We start from the raw sequence: 21,383 nt of genomic DNA on the forward strand, positions 1-21,383 counted from the left end.
TACATGGTTGGAAGGGACACTGGCAGCGTGGTGCCCGACACAGAGCTACAACATCATCAGGGTACAGGATTCCCCCACTTGCACACCTGGACAATAGGAATCCTAATTCTATTGAAAAGCAGGACTGCCTCAAAATCTTCCTTGCATCCCAGATCTTCTGAAGGAAGCAGGCTGGCTGTGGAGGGTTCGATCACCTGTAAGTGGCGGAAGTTGTTGCCCCACTGCTGGCAGAGCAGAAAAAAAATCAAATGATGATAACCTTTTTATTATAATTTTATTTTTCTTTGCTACGGGGCTAAGTTAGGGCGGGGTGGGATCGGGGCCACAGGAAGAGGAGTGGCTGCACACTCCAAGTGCGCATGACCACTTGGATGGCTGACAACGAATAATCAGTAACGTTCCAACCCATGTATGAATTTGATGGAAGTACAATTTCTGTGGCACTGAGCAAGAAGGAAAAACACACAAACTCTATCAATAAGCATTTTGAATAATTTGAGGTGGTATAAAGAGGAGCACCTGAGGAAACTCGGCCGACAGAAAATGGAGAAGTGCGTCAGTTCTTGCTCACCCCGGAGGTTCCTTTTGATTACATCGCGCAGGAGCCTTTTATGCTCTTCAGTAGACCATTCTGGAGGCTGTAAAATATGTTGAGCTGCCTGGAGACTTCCCGTCTCCCCAACCCACCGTGGAGCTTCACGTAAAGGCAACCATCTTCAACGGCTTCGGAACTATGTCCCTCAGTGAATACGGGAATGTGCATATTTTTCTGAAGTTTTCCAATGTTTGCACCGGATATCCAAGACAACAATCCTCCCTCTACGTATATATGGATGTGGTACTTCTTTAGTGCAAACCTAGCCAAAAGGCAGTGCCACACAGGGCAGAATCAAGGATGAAGTCAGTGATTGATAGGAGCAGTAGCTGGTTTGTGGACTGTTAATGCATTATGATGTACTGTTTTTTGAAGAGGAGCATCTTCAACTCTTTCCTAAGCTGGAGCAGCGTTGTTGCAGTACTGTTGAATACAGGGATGTTGTTTCAGATAATGGATTCAAAAGATCTGCTTCCTTGTTTTTTCTTTTTTACACTTCTCAGTGCACAGTGTGTGATAGTGCCCTAGCTGTGGGTGTCTGTAAAAATCACCAGAGATAGGGAACTTGTCTCTAAGATAAGTGGGGGTGCTCGCCATGATGATTATGTAAATAATGTAGCTGTTTTTGAAGATGGTGCAGGCCAGGAAGAAGGGCCAATGGAGTTCTCTCTGGATGGAGGTGATGTGATCACATTTCTTCAGGACCTGGATGAGACATGCTGCCGCCTCTAGACTACCCTTAAGGAGTGCCAGTATCACGCTCCAGATGTGAGAGTACAAGAGTTTGACCAGCAACTCTGAAGTTCCTTCCTGGAATAAACAGTTTCATTTGCTTTAAAAAAGAGACCTAGTCCCAGGCCATGTTTTTCTTTTTGCAATGTACTCCTTGTGGGTGAGATTGGTGGCCAGGATGAATTCAATGGATCTGGCAGTCAGTGAAAGTTGGGGTACAAAGCCCTCATGATTCATGACTTTGAGCCAGGGTTGCACTGTTTGCTTTCAGTTTTTCTTGGCAAATAACAGGAATTCTGTCATGGTTGTGTTGAGTTTCAGGAAGGTGCTGGATATCCACTTCTGGATAGTGTACAAGCAGTATTTGAGGTGTTAGATGTCTGAAGCAAAGAACATTTCCAAGTAGGATTATGTATCATCAGCATACTAGTGAACCTTGATGTTGTTATCCGTGAGCAGAACACCAAGCGGCTCTATGTAGAGTTTGTATGAAAGTCTGTCCATTTTACCAACAATTGGAAATCTGGAGGTTTGTGGCTGGTCCAGATCTCTGAAATGATTTTAGTGTGTGGCATATTTAGCAACATCCTGTCACATGACTTGTACCTAATCTAGCAGCATCCAGGAACTATTCATGTTACCCTACAGGCCATTCCATCCGGTGTCTTCACAAATGAGAGACTTGTCTTCTGGAAACGGTACTATGCACTGCCTTGAACTGTGCTTTGGAAGCTCCCAACAACTGTCTTGCCAGAACCATGCGCTTTGCAGATCACTGCAATTGTCTGGGAACTCAACAACCCATTCGCTGTCTTTGGCCTCAGTTTGGTGGCCCTAGAGTTTCTTATGGAAACATAACTGCTATAACGTGAGGGTTGAATTGGGGGATGTAGCTGTTATTAGCAGCATCTGTGAGGTTAGCATACAGGTAAGACCTGTACTGTTGTGGACCTTGATCTCCTTGGTCTAGTGCGCTGCTCCCCTTCTGCCACTGTCAGCTGCCTTAGCTCCCATGGCTGCGTGACTGCGCCACAGTCCCTCTGCTCTCCTGTTTGGTCCTGCTGTGGAGACCTTGCCTGCGTTGTAGGCTACTTCTTACACCTATTTTATTTATTCTAATATTACTTTCACTTCAATTATCATACATTTAATTTTACTTCTCCTCAATGTAATCTAATTCTGTTTTCACTTTTCCTCACACTTTTACTCTTTTCTTGACTTATGCACTTCTCCTCTCTCGTTGTACCACCACCTTTTCTTCCCCGCTTTCCGCACTTCTGCCTCCCTGCTGGCCGCTCCCACCTCACAGGACTATTTATGATGCGCCTATCTGCAGCTGGACTACACCCAGTGCCAGGACCCCTGACTTTTCCGACCCCAAGAAGATACATCACCACTGACCACCGAGCCCTGGACCCATGAACGCACCAGCAACCACTGCTGCTGCACATCCTAGCATGCTACCAAAGGACCGTTCTCCTTCCAAAGCTGCCGCTTCACCTTCAGCACTGAGGTAACCAATGACACCAGAGACACCACAATCACGTCCGCATCCACTTCATAGACTGAGACCGCAGCGAGACAACTACAATGCATCCTACTAAATGCAAGATCTCTCAGCAAATATGCCGCAGAAATCTGGGACACGATTTCTTCCCTCATCCCGGACTTCATCTTCTTCACAGAAACATGGCTAAACCCTGCCTCTGCTCCAAATATCACCACCGCCAGCCCCGAATGCTACAAGATAACACATCAGGACCAAACCAACAAACAAGGAAGGAGAATCGCCATCATCTACAGGGACAACATATGCTCCACGACATCCCCTGATGACCTGACACCGGTTATGGAACACCTCAGCTTCCAATTCCATAAATACAGAAAAAGCACCTTCAGAGGCACCCTCCCCTATGGACTACCGAGACCACACCCCAGCTTCTGCAACGCCATCCCAGAATACATCGCCCCACTCGCTATCGACTCTGAACAATACATCTTCTTAGGGTACCTCAACTTCCACCTTAATGACCCCAGCAAGGTCAATACCACAAACCTCCTGGAGAGCATGAGCAACACTGACCTCAAGCAGCTTGTCACTGACCCTACCCACATCGCAGGACACTCGCTCGACCCCATCTTCACCTCCAGCAAAAGAGTCAGGTACAACCACACCACACAACTCACCTGGACCAACCACCACCGAGTGCACTTCACCTTCTCAGGACCCACCTACTCCAGCACCGCTTCCCCCAGATTCCGGCAAAGAGAGATTGGAAAACATTATCAGAAGACCAGTGGAGCGACGCTCTCTGTTTCTACCTCCCAGACTACACACAAGACCCAGACCAAACAGCAAAGAACTTCTCTCAGTGAATCTCATAATGCACTGCTGCCATCGCCTCCACCAAGACAGCCATGATCAAAGAACCAAGCACCAGCTGGTTCACCGAGGAACTGTAATCCACCAAATGCAGCTGCTGACAACTTGACAGGAAGTGGCGCTTCAGAAAAAAGTGGAAGACAGTACCGCCTTCAGGACCGCTCTCAATCAGTATCACCGCCTTCTAAAAGAAACTAAGAAGAATGCCCTGGCAGTCTGCACTGAAGCCCGCACTAACCATGGCAAAGAACATTTGTTGCCATTACGAAGGAGTTCACCAATCCCACAGAATGACATTACTCGCTCCCAGGAATTGGGCAACAGCCTTACTGACTTCTTCCACGACAAGATCTCAACCATCTATGAGAACTTTGGGCACGACCCTCTGCAGTCAACGGTATAAACCACCACAACTCCATGAACTCAAACTCCAAACACTGTTTCACCCACTGGAACCTTCTCACGAAGTATCATGAACTCCATGCATTAAGAGCACCCATGGACCCATACACCCACCTGGTTTTCAACCTCGGAAGCAAGACAATCGGCAATGAGCTCAGGAAGGCCCAGAACATCTCCATCACCGCTGCCTCCTTCCCTGAGGACTGGAAACATGCTGAAGTTGGACCCCCTCCTGAAAAAACCCCTCCACAACACAGCCAATTCAAAGAATTACTAGCCCATCTCTCTGCTCCCCTATCCAGCAAACGTCCTTGAGAAAGTGATCAACCAGCAACTCATCCAACACCTAGAAGTCCCAACCTCATGGACCCCTCTGAATCTGGATTTCAACTAACCACAGCACCGAGCAAGCCCTGATCGCAGCTAACAATTATATCAGAGCCATCCTGGACCATGAAGAAACATCAGCCCTCATCCTCCTGGATCTGTCTGCTGCGTTTGACACCATCTCCCACCACATCCTGATCAACAAATCCACCACATTGGGATCCAAGGTAACGCCCTCAAATGGATCGCATTGTATCTCACCGGCAGAACCTAAAGGATGCGTCTCCCACCATTCACCTCAGAGCCCAAGAAGACCATTTGCGGAGTTCCCCCAGGACTGTCCCTCAGCCCTACCCTCTTCAACATCTAGATGACCACCTAGTTGACATCCTCAGATCGCACAGACTCAACATCATCTCCAAGGCCTACGACAGGCAGCTCATCCTCTCACTGTGTGAAGACCCCTCCACCACAAAAGCCAAATTCCACTGATGCATAATGTACGTCACAAACTGGATGAAGGACAACTGCCTCAAACTCAACACGGACAAGACAGTAGTCATCCATCTTTGGGATCATTACCTCACCATGGAATGACACATGGTGGCCTGCGTAGCTCTACCCACCTCGCCCCCCAACACACTACATTGCAGTCTCGGCATCATCCTGAATAGCAAGCTATCCATGAAGAAATAATTCAACACAGTCACATCTGCCTGCTTCCACACCCTTCGCTTGCTCCACCAGACCTTCAGGTGCATCCCAGTCAATTCCATAAGGACCGTCATGTGGGCCCTCATCACTATTAGACTGGACTACGGGAACACACTCTTCGTAGGAATCACGGCACACCACCTAACGAGAGTCCTGACAATACAGAATTCAGTGGCAAGATTCATACTCAACCTCGCCAGAAGGACCCACATCACACCTCATCTCAAGAAACTACACTGGCTCCCAATTCAGAAGAGATGTCAGTTCAAGAAGCTGACCCACACCTACAAAGCCTTGCACAACCAACGTCCAGCATACATCAACAAACGCCTTACCTTCTACCAACCAACCAGACAACTTCGATCAGCCTCCCTCTCCCTCGCGGACACCCCGCAGATCCGCCAAGCCAACAGCGGAGGACACTCCTTCTGGCAACTGGCAGCCAAGGCTTGGAACATCCTCTTCCTGCACCTCAGGACTGCTCCGTCATTCCAGCAATTCAGATGGCAACTAAAGACCTGGATGTTTGATTGATCAGCCCTCCACACACCTGCATACAGCTCCAGCACCTCAAGACCCTGAGTTGCGGTGCTTTATAAAAGTTGATGGATTGACTAATTTGGATGCCTTCTGTTGACATCTCCCTTTCTGACCCTTACTTTAATGACATGCAGCAAATACAAATAAACCACACATACAAAGATTTGGGAAATACATAAAAGAGGATGAAAAATTCTGTTCAAATCTCCTCTCCTCCTAGAAGAATAACAGCAACTTGGCAGTGTTTCGATTGATGCCCTACTTATACTCCACTATCGCAGGCTTAGAATAGACTACACACTCTAAAAATGTAGCAGCCAACTGGCAAGATCACATAATTAAGAAGAGTGACAGTAATTAAAACCCCATTGCTGCAGCGCAAAGTCTGAATTGAGATCTTATAAACCCTTTAATAAGTGAAATTGAAAAAGCTCACTTTTGGAGTCAGCAAGATATATTATCAGTACAGTCTCATTACTTGACGGGCTTTTTTATTACTACTAGCACATCTTTTTCACTTCTCTGTATTATATTCTTCTTGCTTGCAGGCTTTTTTTTTATCTACTCTAAACTACTTTTCCACTATTTCCTATATCCTTTCCATTGCTCTGAACAAGATATCCACATCTGGCAGCTCCTTTCTCATTACCGTATGCTTCATTTCCACTACTTGTATGCTTTACAGTATTTTCCTGTACTTCTAGGTCATTGTGTTTGCTGTACACTGCTGCTATTGTATTTTTGGGTAATTTTCATTGCTCAATTCATATTAATTAATTAATTGCTAATATTTCTTTTCCACTACACAGATATTCTTGTTTAAAACTTCATGCTAGCTTTCCACTGTTTATAGCACAGTTCTACAATACTAATCCTCTACTCATAGGTCAGGGGTCTTCAAACTGGGGGGCGGGCCCCCTTGTGGGGCCTTTGCATATCCCAGAGGGGGTGCCAAACTCTGGCCAAAAGAAACACTATGCTAATAACAGTACTTTGTTTTAAGTGGAAAACAAATGAGTGCCAGTAAGCTGCTCTATAATGAGCCATCAATAACATGTTTTGCCATTTATATACTAGCTGCGGGGATGTGTCAATAGGGAAGGGACTACAAATATTTTTCAAAACCCCCACCCCCATAGTTACCACTCTATGGAAACGTTTACACATTAGGCCTGGCTGACCAAAATAGTATGTTTGGCAATTATGTATTTGATTGCATTTTTAAAAGGTTAACAAAACTTAATTGCAATGTTTAAATAAGTCTAGACATAGTTAAACATTGCCAATTTAAAGGAATATTTGTGAAAAATTCTGAGGGGGCCCGGCACTTTTTTGTTTATATTGGGGTTGGGGGGCAGGGGGGCGGCGCGGGAATAAAAAGTTTGACCACTGTCATTGATATTTTTATTGCTTAATACTATTTTTTAGGTCTCGGCTGTTGGCAGGCTTCTTGTTTAAAACACATAATATATATACACACTCTGTGCTTTGGGTCACCCCTTGTTTATCATTGGATGGATTAGTTATCTATCATATTTGTTTGCTTTTTATTCAATGGCTCTCCACCCTATCATTATGCTTGTCCCACTCAAGAGAATTTCGGGTTCAGTGTTCCGATTGGCTGAGTTGAATCATTTCAATGTAAACTTGAGAGGACTCCTATTTATATTTTACAATGAGCACTCAATGGTAGTGCACATTTCCTCTCTCTTCCACGTCGTCATCTGCTTTCCCCACCACTATGTGCTCTCTTCCCCACACTCACCCACGCTCCCTCATACTCCCAGAACCACTTCTCATTTAAAATAATTCATTTTCATTAATATATTTTATTTTTTGAGGGCCTGGCAACTGCAAAGAGCTTCTGGGACTCTACTTACATTTTCGCTTTGGCTCTCATTTTTTTTTTTAAATGTACTGTTGTAACTTGGCTGATAAATTAAAAAATGGGTGCTATAGATCACAATCAGGGGTGGCTCTAGGCTCATGGCGGCCCTGAGCAGGGAGCGTAGGTAGGGGGCCCTGGAAGAGGGGGTCCGGGTGGGGCGGAGGGCAGAGGCCAGTGAAGAGGGGGGTGGTCAGGGTGTTTGGAAGTGGAACAGAGCCGGAGGCTGCCAAATCATTGTCAGGGGTCGCCACGCAAATATGTATCCATCCTCAGAGGATTATTGTATTAAGGATATATATTGGCGTGATGGCCCCTGGGGTTTGGTGGCCCTGTGCAGGTGCACAGCTTGCACATGCCTAAGGCCACCCCTGTCATGATGCATGTGCACTCTCAGAACTTACACTTTCATTCGGTGTCAGGAATCAGAAAGGATATATAACACGCAGTGCCTCCTGAAGAGTAACTTAAGATTCCGTTTTCTGTTCTCAAGATGCTGTAGAAATATCCACTCTTCACCGGTCAATGCAGTAAAAAACAGTCAACAAAGTATGCAATTCAAAATAATTGTAAAAGTAGACGTACTTCTTTGTACAATCACAAAGATGTACCCTTTATTTAATACTCAATACATTATTATCTTGAAGACAGGATCAAACAGATCGCACTAAGCCTCTGTCACATAAAAACCACCACAATATTGTATGTAGTATCACCGATAGTGATGCAAGACAGACAGAGTACTACTCAATCATTATGTCCTTCTTGGTTTATTTAACTGTATTTTTCTCAGGAGAAGTATATGTGTCATTATAGTTAGTGACAGAAATCCATTGAAGTGTCGGTCTGCACTCCAACAGGCACATGAACCCATCATCAGGACAAAGTGTCAAGCCTTACTAATTGTATGACCACAGTCCCAACAGAATAAAGGACGAACACAAGAGGAATACTTTCACTCAGCAGACTTTGTTGGGATCCCTACTTTTTTAAATATACGGGGGACATTTATGAGACATCTTTACATTTATTGCTTGGTTGTCTATATTAATGAGAATCTTGATTTATTCCTGTACTTGTTAGATGACTGGAGACTGAAACGTCAACAGATTTCTGACCACCACAAATACTAACTATCAGGATTTATATACTCCTGAGAAAAAATCCACTCAAAAAAACGAAGGAGGAAACAGCGATTGGATGGTCCTCTGTCCATCTCAGATCATTATTGGTGGTACTACAATATTGTGGTGATCTTTATCTGACCTGCTGGATAGTGCGATGTGTTTGACCATGTCTTCAAGATTTGAATGTATTGTGTAACAAATGAATTGCAATTTTTTTATTGTACAAAAAAATATGCCTACTTTTACAATTATTTCGAATGCTATAATTTGAAGACTGTTATTTACTGTATTGAATGGAGTAGAGCGGATATTTCCAACGCATCTTAAGAACAGTAAACTGAACCTTTTTTTAAATGTTCCTTTAAAAATCAATTCGCGATGTTTTAGCAAGATTGATTCGATGGTCAGGGACTTTGTTTGGAATAAGAAAGTGGCAAGGGTGAAATTAAGTACACTTCAGCTGGGAACTACACAAGGGGGCCTAGCTTTACCAAATATACGAACATACTACACGGCCGCAATATTGGATCTTGCAGCTCACTTATTGGCACCTAATAGGCAGCTTGACATGTTTTTTTACGAAAAAATGGTCCATGAGGCAGGCTCGCATGTTCCGATATTTTTAAAAACAGCAAAATTACCAAAGAAGTGGGGGTGGTTTGCGCTATTTGAGAATAGAGGAGTGAAAGAGCCGCGGTCTTCAAATCCACTCAAGTAAAATTCAAACATGGATGGAGACAGGCTTTGGGGATTTGGGGTCCTTCTTTGTTTCAGGGAGGTTCATTACTTGGCAAGAGGTTCTGGCCAGGTCCGATAATAAACTAAAAACGGGGCTTATGGAATTTTTTCAAATCATACATTTTATACATTAATATAATTTGCCGGCAGGGAAAATGCCCCTGGCTATTGTCCTATACAAAGTAAAATTAACAGGATTAGGGAATTGGTACAAATTCCTCAAGAAGAGGGAAGCGTCTCCACTAGTCGACGGAATCCTGGCCAAGATATCCCTGGAAACCAACTGTTCCTTCTCGTGGCAGGAGTGGGAGCGGATCTCAGAAGTGGGTCGTAAGTCTCTCAGAGCGGGCGATTTTAAAAGAATGTCGTTCCTATCTCGTTGGCTGGCGTACCTCACTCCTAAAGCATTAAGCAAACGCTTTTTGGGAGTAGAAAACAAATGCTTTAGATGTCAGTTACACAAGGGGGTGATGGGTTGCACATTTTTTATACATACCCGAAGCTGTTTGATTTTTGGTGTAAGATCTTTTCTTCAATCAGCAGGGAAATAAACAAAGTAATCGAACCCGAAGCCGAAATAGCCCTGTTTGGCATCTCAACAAAAAGAAAGGATTTGCCTAGTGCAGAAGTGACTTTCACTGCAATCTGCACTTTAGTCGCCCGTTCTCTAATCCTTCAAAACTGGAGGTCAGAGGAGGTACCATCTTTTTTTAAATGGGTAAATAAAATGCTACGGACGAAAAAATTTGAAGAGACGTATGCTAAAAGAGTAGGGTCTACAAGAAAATTTAAAAATATCTGGAAATATTTTCCTATTAGTGCATCCACCACTACCACATAGCATTTCATATGAGAATATACTAAGAACACACGGGGTCTGAGGTATAGAATGAATACTATTTACAGAAAAAGCAGCACTTTAGTAAAAATGATACAGCACGATTGCACTTTCCTTTTTTTAGCACTTAAGCACTTGAGCACTTTAATTCAAAGGCTCATTTGGAGGAGAGTACTCAGTTTTCTGCACTATTTGTGTGTCAATTATTGAAGCTGCTAAACTGTTTAATAATAACTGTAATAGAATGTTCTTGGTTCTTTGGTTTTAGCTGGGTTTTTTTCTTCTCTGTTTGGTTCCATTTTATTGACACTTGAATGTTTATTAACGATTGTTACAGAATCATATGAATTATCCGACTGTGCTTGATTTCATTCTGATTTTATTCTGATGATGTGTATAATAATCCCTGGTGAAGTATTTTTGTTATATAGGTACTTTTATGTATTTCTTGCACTGACCTCTGCTCTGCTCAATAAAAAAATAATAAAAAAAAAAAAAACAGTAAACTGAACCTTAAGTTACTCTTTCAGAAGGCATTTCTAGTTATATATGTTCAAACCTAGTCTCCTGTGGGATTATTGGGTTTCCCTATTGTGTTGAGAGGAATCAGAAAGGAGTCAGTTCGTTCAAAATTGGGTTCAGCACTGTGGAGACCAACAGTGAATCCAAGGTAGAGGGTTAAGGAGTTAAACAATTTGGCGCCTGAGTTTACAATGGCTGTCAAGCAAGACATTGATTTGCACTGGTTCGGAACCGGTTCCTGGATGTTGGCCTCTTTTGTAATACAAAGTCTCGACATGGATAAATCCTAATCCAATATTGCACCCACTATGAGAGTTCTGACCTTCTCCTTCCTGTTCCAGGTCCTGAGTAGTAGTGACAGCATAGCTGGCTAGACATATACAGCACACTGACTGGCAATATCACGAGTTGGTGGGGTTTCAGTTCTAATGTGCAGTTGAGCACCCGGCAACTCCCTTGCTCATGTTTGTTCTTTTCTTCATGTCCTTTGTCCCTTGCCCGGGTTAGTCCGGTAGAATTAGTCCTTATTATTTGGTGTTTGGGTTTTACTACAGTTATGAAACTTTTCCAAGGGAACCACTTTCCTAAACTTCCTATGTGCCAGCAGTTCCCATGCCTTGTAGAAGGCAAGTAATATTCAAATGTCTTAATATGATTATTGCATTGTTTATATATGTGCTCTGTGTAAAAGTTGTGCTACCAGCTCCTGAATGTGTTCCCTGGTCCTGAGTCGTCCCCTCTGGGCACGTTGCAATTTCCATTTTCTCATTTGTTTTTTTGTCTGTGTCCCCACGGGATTTCCTAATACATTAGATATACTTACTGTGTCCTGAGGACCGGTGGCTGCTGGGAAACTGGGAGTTATCTGTAGTGTTCTCTTCCCCTCTCCCCGATTCCTTACATGCACACGTTTCACAGCCATAGCCCACGAAAGGGTGCCAGAAACCCAATGCAGCTAGAAAAGTGCTGTGCAACTTTATTGGGGGGGTGGAGGTGATGTGCTTATAAATGCCTAGTACAATACTATACAAAGTTCCAGTTGAGTTATCTTAATTTTACTGCAAAAGCATTGAAAAACAAAAACATCAATGCATGTTATTTTTTTATGTTATTGATATTTTTTCAAAGTGATCTGCGTCCGGTGAGTGAGGAAAAGCCTCCCTGATTCTAGTGGCCAATCGACCTGTAGCCCACACCTTCAGCAAAGTGTGAAAGGGAAGTATCCCATCTCTACTCAAGTCTAGTGCCTTCAAGGTGGTTCCTTCAAATCCTTCTGGACAGCAATATGCCTGACGTTGTCTGCAAAATAATCAGGGAAGATGTTGAAAGGGCGAGATTTTGATCGATACCTTATATCTATTGATCCAAACCTCGATCTGGTCGACTGAACCTTTATTGCCTGTCTTGGAAGGAAACAGTACACCTATCTGCAAATTAGTTCACCCAAGAAAGGACTCTACTCTCAAAGATCACGGACAACTTCTAGGTTTCAAAAGTTTATTGTAAAGATATAATGAGCTGCAAATACAAGCATCTCAGAATGAGATTCACGAGATACACAGGTCCAATTACATACATGTGCTCTCGAAAAGCCCTCAGACGAGCAACAGAAATCACTAACACAAGTTCTAAAAATAGCAAAGCTATCAGCATAGACGCATATCTCTCCTTCATTTAGGTTGGAGGAAAACAAACACAGGTTAGGCGTCCCTACCCTGTTCTAGATGGTATCCCTACTTAACCAAATCCCAACCTAACAAAGGTGTCAGCAATGAATGACCCCCAAGGGAAGTCACCCACTCTAAGTCTCTTGGTGAAAACCTAAAGTTCTCCAGTCATGACCCCTCACTGCCTACCCATCCGCTCTCTAAAGGGTCCTCAGGTCTCTGCTCTAACTCCACCCAGGGGTGCTGTCCCTAATACAAAACAGTCAACAACATTTGAGACGCCCCTTGCGAAACGCCTCTCACGTGGTGCAACTTCAGGCTTTTTCCATGATGCTTTGTATTGGGCCTCAGACGTTAGAGTTGACCTTGCTTCTCAGTCTCTTCTCCGGCCCGCTGATACCCCTTAAACATTCCAGAACCCTCCTCCATGTCTGGGCCGTCTACTGAACAGACCTCTATTCATTCACTTATAATTGGATCCCCCCTTTCCTGTTGCAGACAGATATCTGCCGCCAAGAACCCAACTCTCATAGACTTCTAAAAAGGCTTGCAACATTTCTCAGCCCAGACATGTACGTGTAAATCACTGCTAAAACATTTCAGGCCTACAATATTTCACATTATGATTATAGCATTCAATTTCTTCATTTAATTAAAGCATGTTAAACTCTTATTCTATTACTTAGAAAACATTACTCTAAATCACGGCCCATTAATGCAATGACCAAAAACGTTAAACAATCTGTGTCGTGAAAAGAAACACCTTCCCTTTTAGCTCCAGCTCTGGCCCTGAGGCCTACCACGTTCTGCGTTTTACCACAGACCATCTTATATGTTAACAGCTACACGACATAGATTCAAAATAATCACGTCTAATAAAATCATATAATGTCACACATTTCTGTATTAGTTCCACTTCTACTTAAATCTCTATATTAGCTATACATTTAGAATATAATTTCAGATACTATTAGCACTCATGGCATTTCTCATCATGACTTGTGCTTACTATAGGTAAGTGTGATGTACTCATACATTTATATCAGTTTGCGCTCTCTCAGTTCCCCCCTTTGATGACCTCTCGGGGTCATCACTAACATTTAAACTGCAGTTATTGCTGGCATTCTCTGTGCTTCCAGAGCTCTCAGGCTCCTGTACTGATTATCTTGTATGGCAGCCAATCTCTGCAACTGTTCTCTTTGGGCCCTTTCTGACCTTCTTGCTCTGTACCATTTGAATACCCTCACCAATCCCCACAATATTATCCCACAGATCAATATTATGATGATAGGCTTTAGGATATACCAAATAAAGCTTTTGCCTAAGGTGGAAAACCACCCTCCAACTGTACTCATTCCGTGGCCCACCTTTTCCCAGACATTTTCTCTACTCAAGTCTTCGATCTCTTTGTGTATATTAGTTATGTTCTTAATAACTTTCTCAAGGGGTTTTGAAAGGTCTGGAATGTAAGTGCAACATTCCTGAACCTTCAAAGCCTTACAGACTCCGCCCTCTTTTGCTAATAAGACATCTAATGCAAGCCGATTTTGAAGAACCATAGCCCTTATCGATTGCATCTCTCCTTCTACCAGCATTAAGGACTGAGCAGTGCTGGCAGACAACCTGTCGACAACTGTTGCCAGTCGTCTAATTTTAACATCATTAAGGATTATTCCCAAAAGAGGGAACATAGCTCCAAAGACATCTCCAACCATTTCTGCATCGCCTAAATCTCTCCTTCCCCTCGATGATGTCTGGCCCTCAATGATCAATAAGTCTTGTGCATGATATATTTTGGGGAAGACAATTGCCAAGTAACATGATCCATACCAGTTGTCAGGTAGTCTCACGTAAGCATTTCTTCCACATACAAAATACACATTTGGAATTACTTGCATTCCCTTCAGGAAATCCTTAGTGTAGTACTCTAAATTAAAAGCATGTTCACAGTCAACTTCACCCACGTATACATTTTCATAATACGTTTTGGCTCGGTGAAGACATAACTTTCCTCTCTGCGCTTTATCTAAAGCTATTGGACCACTACTACCCTTTCTCTTATGTGACTTCTCTTCCTCGGTCCAATCTAATTTCCCTTGTCCTGATTTTTTCAAAATCTTTTGTCTCCTGTAACGATCATCCACCTGCCCTATGAACTTTTTCTCGACTTCTGACACCTTGCATGTCAGATTATTTCTACGGGCATGTGAAGTATCTAAGGTAATCCAAGGAATGAAGAACTTGGCCAATCTGTCTTCACTCTTCCAGTAATCCCATTTATTCATCTGCTTATAATTCGGGACTTCTGGCAACACAGAATCATAATTGGAGAAATAGTATTCAAAACTATCTCTCTCATAAAATATACTAAGCAATAAGCTACATGTAATGCCATATGTCAGAGGGAGGTGATGATATCGAATTCCTTCATCTACAGACGCAGGCAACTGCATGCAGACGTAGCAATCCTTAACCTCCATGGCATCCACGTATTCATACAAAAGTTTAGCATAAGCATTTGACCTAAAGTCTCCTTGGGACTCGTCTACATGTAACCTGCGGGCTTCTGCAGCCAATAACGCTTTCTCTTGAGTGTTTTCCCTTTTCTCACCTGCAACAGTGGGTGTAAGTGTTACTACAGAATTCGCATCAGTTACCTTTACCTCTTCCTCATGTCCCTTTACATAAGAAATTGTTACCACTAAAGCTATTAATATTATCACTCCTACTATTAGTGTACCTATTATACATTTAGCTCTGCGGTTCGGGGTGCCGGCCTCCATTTCGTCAGACAATCTAGCTTTTCCCTTTCTCTTTGCAAAAAAAAAGTTCTTTTCCTCTCGTTCCTTTACAGTCTCTTTCAATCCCTTTTTTGTCTTTAGAATCCACACAGCTGGAGGCTGACAGCCTTTTTCGCAAAAAGTCCTTTCACAGTTCAAAAAGACAACCCTAGCCCTTCTCCATCCACTCAAGGGGTTCCCTAAAATTCTCTGCTTCCTGGGCGCTAGGTAATCTTCTTTCCTTCTGCTTGCTTTATTTACAAAGTCCTTTAACAATCGACTATTAGATTTGTGGTTGCAGCTTCAATAGCATAGTTCAATATTTCCATGCGAAGAGTATGCTCTTCATGTGCTGTTATCGTGGTACCAAAGTCGGGGAATTTCAATTCTGTAAGAAACATGTGTTTTAACTTGCTGAGGCGGGGAGGTCTGGGGAGCACGAATGTTAGTGACCCTTCTTGTTCGACACCGGGTACCAACAGTTGTATTTCCACGGTGATAATGGGCTCAGAACTGGACACCACCACCGCTCGGATCCTCCCTGTCTCCGGTTTCACAGACATTTGTCGCCAGATATGTCCACTCAGGTGTGGAGTATCTTCTGTTAGGCACACGCACTCTTCTTGACCTTCTTCGGTCTGGTGCTTCAGCGCCCTGAGCACCTTCTTCTGGGTCTGAGTCTTCTGATATCGGAGGAAGGGTTGCTTCTGGAGTTGACCTCAGGCTAGAACTTCTTCTTTGCGGCCAATTTGCTTCTCCACGTGCCCTTCTACTCCTTCTCCTTCTGGTCTGTTCTCGCTCTCTTTCAGACCTGTCAGGGTCAGACTCGTACTCCCAGCTGTCTTCTCCTTCTGTAGCGTCTTCTGTTTCGCTGTTGTACTGACCGTCCTCAGCTTGGTCAGACTCGTTCCCTGCTTCCACTGGCACCTCTACAGCTTGGCTAGCCCCCTCTATGGCTTCTTGGTCCTCTGCTGGACGTCCATTCGAGAGAGGAGCTGTTTCCAGAGGTGCTGGAACCCTTTTCGTATGCGACGCGTGTATCCAGTTGGGCAGGCCTCCCACCTTTACAGCTGTACTTGTGATCAGGATGACCTGGTAGGGCCCACGCCAACGAATATCCAAGCAGCTTCTTCTCACATGTTTCTTCACCAGGACCCAGTCCCCAGGATACAGGTCATGGCAAGGGCCCTGGCACGCTGGAACCTCTGCAGCCTGCACCTGAAGGGACACAGAACGCATGGCGTCAGACAGCCCCTTACAATAGTCCAGGATCATATCATCTGTGATATTTAACAGTGCAGTAGCTGGAATAGATGGCAGTCTCATTGCTCTCCCCATTAACACCTCATGTGGTGACAACCCTGTTCTTCTGTCTGGGGTACTACGAAGGCTCATGAGTACCAATGGCAGGGCGTCAGGCCAACTCAGGGTCGTTGAGGAGCAAACTTTCGCTATTCTGGACTTGATCGTGCCATTAATTTGTTCCACAATTCCTGAGGCTTCTGGTCGGTAACTGCAATGGAGTTTTTGGTCTATATTCAGTGCAACACAAATCATCTTCACAAGCTCGCTGTTAAAATGTGTTCCCCTATCTGATTCCAAAAAGGCCGGCACCCCGAACCGAGGGATAAGTTCTCTAAGCAGTAACTTAGCCACTGTGAGGGTGTCGCACCTACGTGTAGGGTATGCCTCAACCCATCTGGAGAACACACAAACAACCACCAAGACATAGCGGAGGCGGTTGCATCTTGGCATTTCAATGAAATCTATCTGCATTCTGTTGAATGGACCTCCAGACCTTCCTATGTGACTTAGCGCAACTGGTGTTCTTTTCCCTACATTCAGCTGCTGGCAGGTCACACAACGCTGGCACACTGCTTCTGCTGCTATTCTAAACTTAGGATTGTACCAAGTCTGTCTAAACACTCTCAGCATAGCATCTCTCCCTAAGTGTACGGGACCATGTATGAGTCTAGCCATTGGACTCACCATCTCATTGGGCAACACTGCTCTGCCGTCTGCTGAGACCCAAAAATGAGTCTCACCCATTACACATCCTGCCTTTTCCCATGTTTCCTTTTCTGAATCAGGAGCATTTTCTTGCATGGTTGACAGTTCATCCCAAGTATCAACAGTTTCCAGTATCATGGCTAATTCAGTTCTTACATTTATTCCACCCACATCCACCTCTGTGAAAGAGTAACCTTGTTCTGCGCAATACCGCGCAACTTCATCAGCATATCTATTGCCTTTCGAAACAAAGTCCTCATTTTTGGTATGTGCGATGCACTTTACAACTGCGATACTTGCTGGACATTGCAATGCTTCTAACAACAAGCGCACAAACTCTCCATTGCGAATGGGAGAGCCTGAAGAAGTCATGAACCCTCTTTGAGACCATAACTGCCCGTAATCATGAACTACCCCAAACCCGTATTGGCTGTCGGTGTAGATGGTGACTCGAATTTGATTGCCTGCTAAGCAAGCACGTGTTAGGGCAATAATCTCGGCTACCTGAGCGGAGTGTACTCCTTCCAGGCACCCTGCTTCCACAACTCCTTCAATTGTACAAACAGCATAAGCTGCTCTCAACTGCCCAACTTCGTCTCTTACACATGAGCCATCGACAAAGAAAACTTCGTCTGGGTCGGTCAGTGGCTCATCTACAATGTCGGGTCTGGGTTTGGTGCATAGTTCAGTCACATCGAGACAGTCATGGTCTGTATATTCATCATCATCATCAATATCATTTGGAAGTGGCATTAAGGTAGCAGGGTTCAAAACAGAGCATCTCTTGAGGGTCACGTTCTCTGCAGCAAGAATAACTTGCTCATAGCGCGTGAGCCTGCTATTGGTCAGATGCTGTGTTTTGGTCCTGGTCATCAACAGTTCAACAGAATGTGGCACGCACACCTCTAACGGGTGCCCCATAACGATATTTTCACATCTCTCAATGCTGACACCCGTTGCAGCAACGGATTTGAGACATCCGGGCAACGCTGCGGCTACTGGGTCTAAAGTAGCTGAAAAATAAGCAACTGGTCTACGGGCATTCCCATGGATTTGGACCAACACAGACAACGCACAACCCTCTCTCTCACAACAGTAAAGAAAGAATTGTTTATTGTAATCAGGCATTCCCAATGCCGGAGCACGACACAGGTCCTCTCGCAACTGTAGGAACGCCATCAAACAGTCTTTGTCCCATGGTACCGGATCACTCACCTCTTTGTGCGTCAGTTTTTGCAAGGGCTTTGCTTTCAGTGAAAAGTTCACGATCCACTGTCGGCAATAACCCACCATCCCTAGGAACATCCTGACCTCTCTCTGTGTCTGAGGCGCGTTCATTTTCATGATCGCCTCTATCCTGTCTGGTGACACCTTTCGTTTGCCTTTCTCAATTCTGTGTCCCAAGTACTGCACTTCTGTCAGGCAGTACTGCAATTTTCCCGGGGACACCTTGTGCCCATTGGCAGCTAGGTGATTTAACAAAGCAATGGAATCTTCCCTGCAAGCTTCTTCTGTTTCTGACGCCACAAGGAGGTCGTCTATGTACTGGACCAGAACTGACTTCTGGGGCAGCACTAGACTTTCAAGATTTTTCTTCAGAAGCTGGTTAAAGATCGATGGACTCTCTGTATACCCCTGAGGGATACGACACCATGTTAGGACGCGATTTTCCAGCTTAAATGCGAAAAGAAAATGGCTATCTTCGTCCAAAGGGATCGAAAAGAAAGCCTGACAAAGATCTATCACAGTGAACCACTCTGCTTGGAATGGAATCTGAAACAGTATCACTGATGGATTCGGTACCACTGGACAACATGAAACGACTATGTTATTAATCTTTCGAAGGTCCTGCACTATCCGAAATTTCCCATTTGGTTTCTGCAGACCCATAATCGGGGAGTTACATGGACTACCCACGATTTCTTTCAGTATTCCCTGTTTAATCATGGACTCGATCACGGGTTTTATGCCTGCAATCGTTTCTGGAGTCAATTTATACTGGGGTGTTCTTGGGAACTCAGCATGCGGTTTCACTACAATTTTCACTGGGTCCACCCCTTTGACTAATCCAATCTCTTCCCCAGTGAAATCCCATACCTCTGATGCCACTGTCTCTCTCAAATCCCAGGGAAGCTCGTCTACTGTCAAAGTAGGGTACAGCTCCACACATATTCTTGAGTTTGCAACTTTGAAATCTGCATCATCATCATTAGTCAATACCTCCACTCCCTGGGGTGTACAATATATAGTACAATTCAATTTGCACAACAGGTCTCTTCCTAGCAGACACACAGGGCTTGAATCGCAAACCACAAATTGGTGCTCATCGCTGTACTTCCCTATTTTCACCTGTACCGGTTCTGTCAATTGGCTGGTTATTCTCCTGTTTGCGACCCCTACCACCTGTATGGTCTCTCCAGACATGGGCAGGTCTGGAACTGCAGCTGATCTGATCGTGGATCTAGTGGCTCCTGTGTCCACCAGAAATGTCGTAGGGCACCCTGCTACTTCTGCTTCAACATAGGGTCCCCTCTGATCTACCTCTAAGGCTGCCCCAAGGGTGCAGTCTTCTCTTTCCACTCTCTGTCCGGTTAATGGGTCCACATAATAGCATTCTTCACCTTCCACAAACAGGGGCATTTGTCTATAGGTCTTACCCATACTCCCTACTCGAGGAGGTTGCGGGAACTGGGCTCGGGGAGGAGCCCCCCCCCCTTTGAGCACCTTTCCTTGGTATGGCGTCGCCCCTCTCATAGGTGCGCTCTGGACCTCTTCCTCCTCTATCTCTTGCTCTCCTATCTCTACATTGTAAGGGCACTCGCGTTTCCAATGCCCCAACTCGTTGCACTGGTGACACCTAGTCGTTTTCTTCAAGGTAGCTATGTCTACTCTGGGTCTGAAGGTAGTACTCTCCTCATTACCCTTGTTCTGACTGTACTGCTTCTTACCTCCTGTACCTGTCCCTTGCTGCTGGTGTTGCGGTCCCCCCTTTCCTGCTGCCTGCAATTGTACCACCATCAGCTTCTCTTTTAGTTTCTTAGCCTTGGAGTCTACCTCATCACAGCAGTACCTGGCATATCTCAGTATTTCATCTAGGGGTCTACTTTGCCAACAAATCGAGTGTTGCTGAATCATTAAACTAATATCCGGTCTCAGTCCCAGGACGAACTTGGACACGAATTGCCCTATGTCCTTTGGATCCATTACATCCAAGCCGCTATACTGTTTAAACGCCTTCAGCAATCTCTCGTAATATTCATGGACTGTCTCTTTGGGTTCCTGTCTCGTTCTGTCTATTCTGACCCAATCTATGTCTTGCATTGGCACTTTTTCTTTCAGCCAAGTCATCACTCTCTCGAATTTTTCCATCACGATCTCGGACGGCCCATTAGTCCTAGCATCTCTCTCTGGCTCCGTTGTGGGCCACTCAGCGCTAACCTTGCATGCTGTCCACAGATCTCCTGGTACTACAATGTCAAACAGCGTGTTCAGATCTATCCATAGGACTTTTGAGATCTTTACAAACCTCTCGACTTGCTTGTACCACTCCACGGGGCTCTCTCGTAACTTGGGGAAAGATGTGGTAAAAGCAGCTAAATCTCCCCTACTCCAAGGGACATGTACATAGCTCCCATTGGCAACTTCACGCAAAGGGTAAGCTTCTATTCCCTGCTGTCCTGGTGTTATACCAATCATGCTTCTTCTGCCGGTCCCTTTCTTGGACCACCTCTCTTCCCATTTATCTAGTGCCCTCCATGTCCTTATTCCAGTAATCAGTTCCCTTATGTGTGTTTTCAGCCCAATCGTTCTCCTCTCATCTAGATCTCGATCTGAGTAATGTAGCCTGTGGTTACCCTGTAATGCTTTGGTTCTTGACAAGTCCACCATATATTTGCCTGCTAGTTCGACTAACTTCTCATGGACTGCTCTCGCTTTTCGTGTGATGTCCTTTGCCATATACAGTATTTCATCCTGTTCATACATTTCCATTCTTTCTAAAGGCAGGGTACCATCTACCATGTCATCCAGATCTGACCTTAAGCTGGAGACATCAAGTCTCTTGGCTTTTATCTCAGCTCGCAATATGTCTTTTGAAGGGGGCTCACTGGTCTCCCTACCATCC

Source organism: Lissotriton helveticus, chromosome 5_1, assembly GCF_964261635.1.
Source record: "Lissotriton helveticus chromosome 5_1, aLisHel1.1, whole genome shotgun sequence".
Lineage (NCBI taxonomy): Eukaryota > Metazoa > Chordata > Amphibia > Caudata > Salamandridae > Lissotriton > Lissotriton helveticus.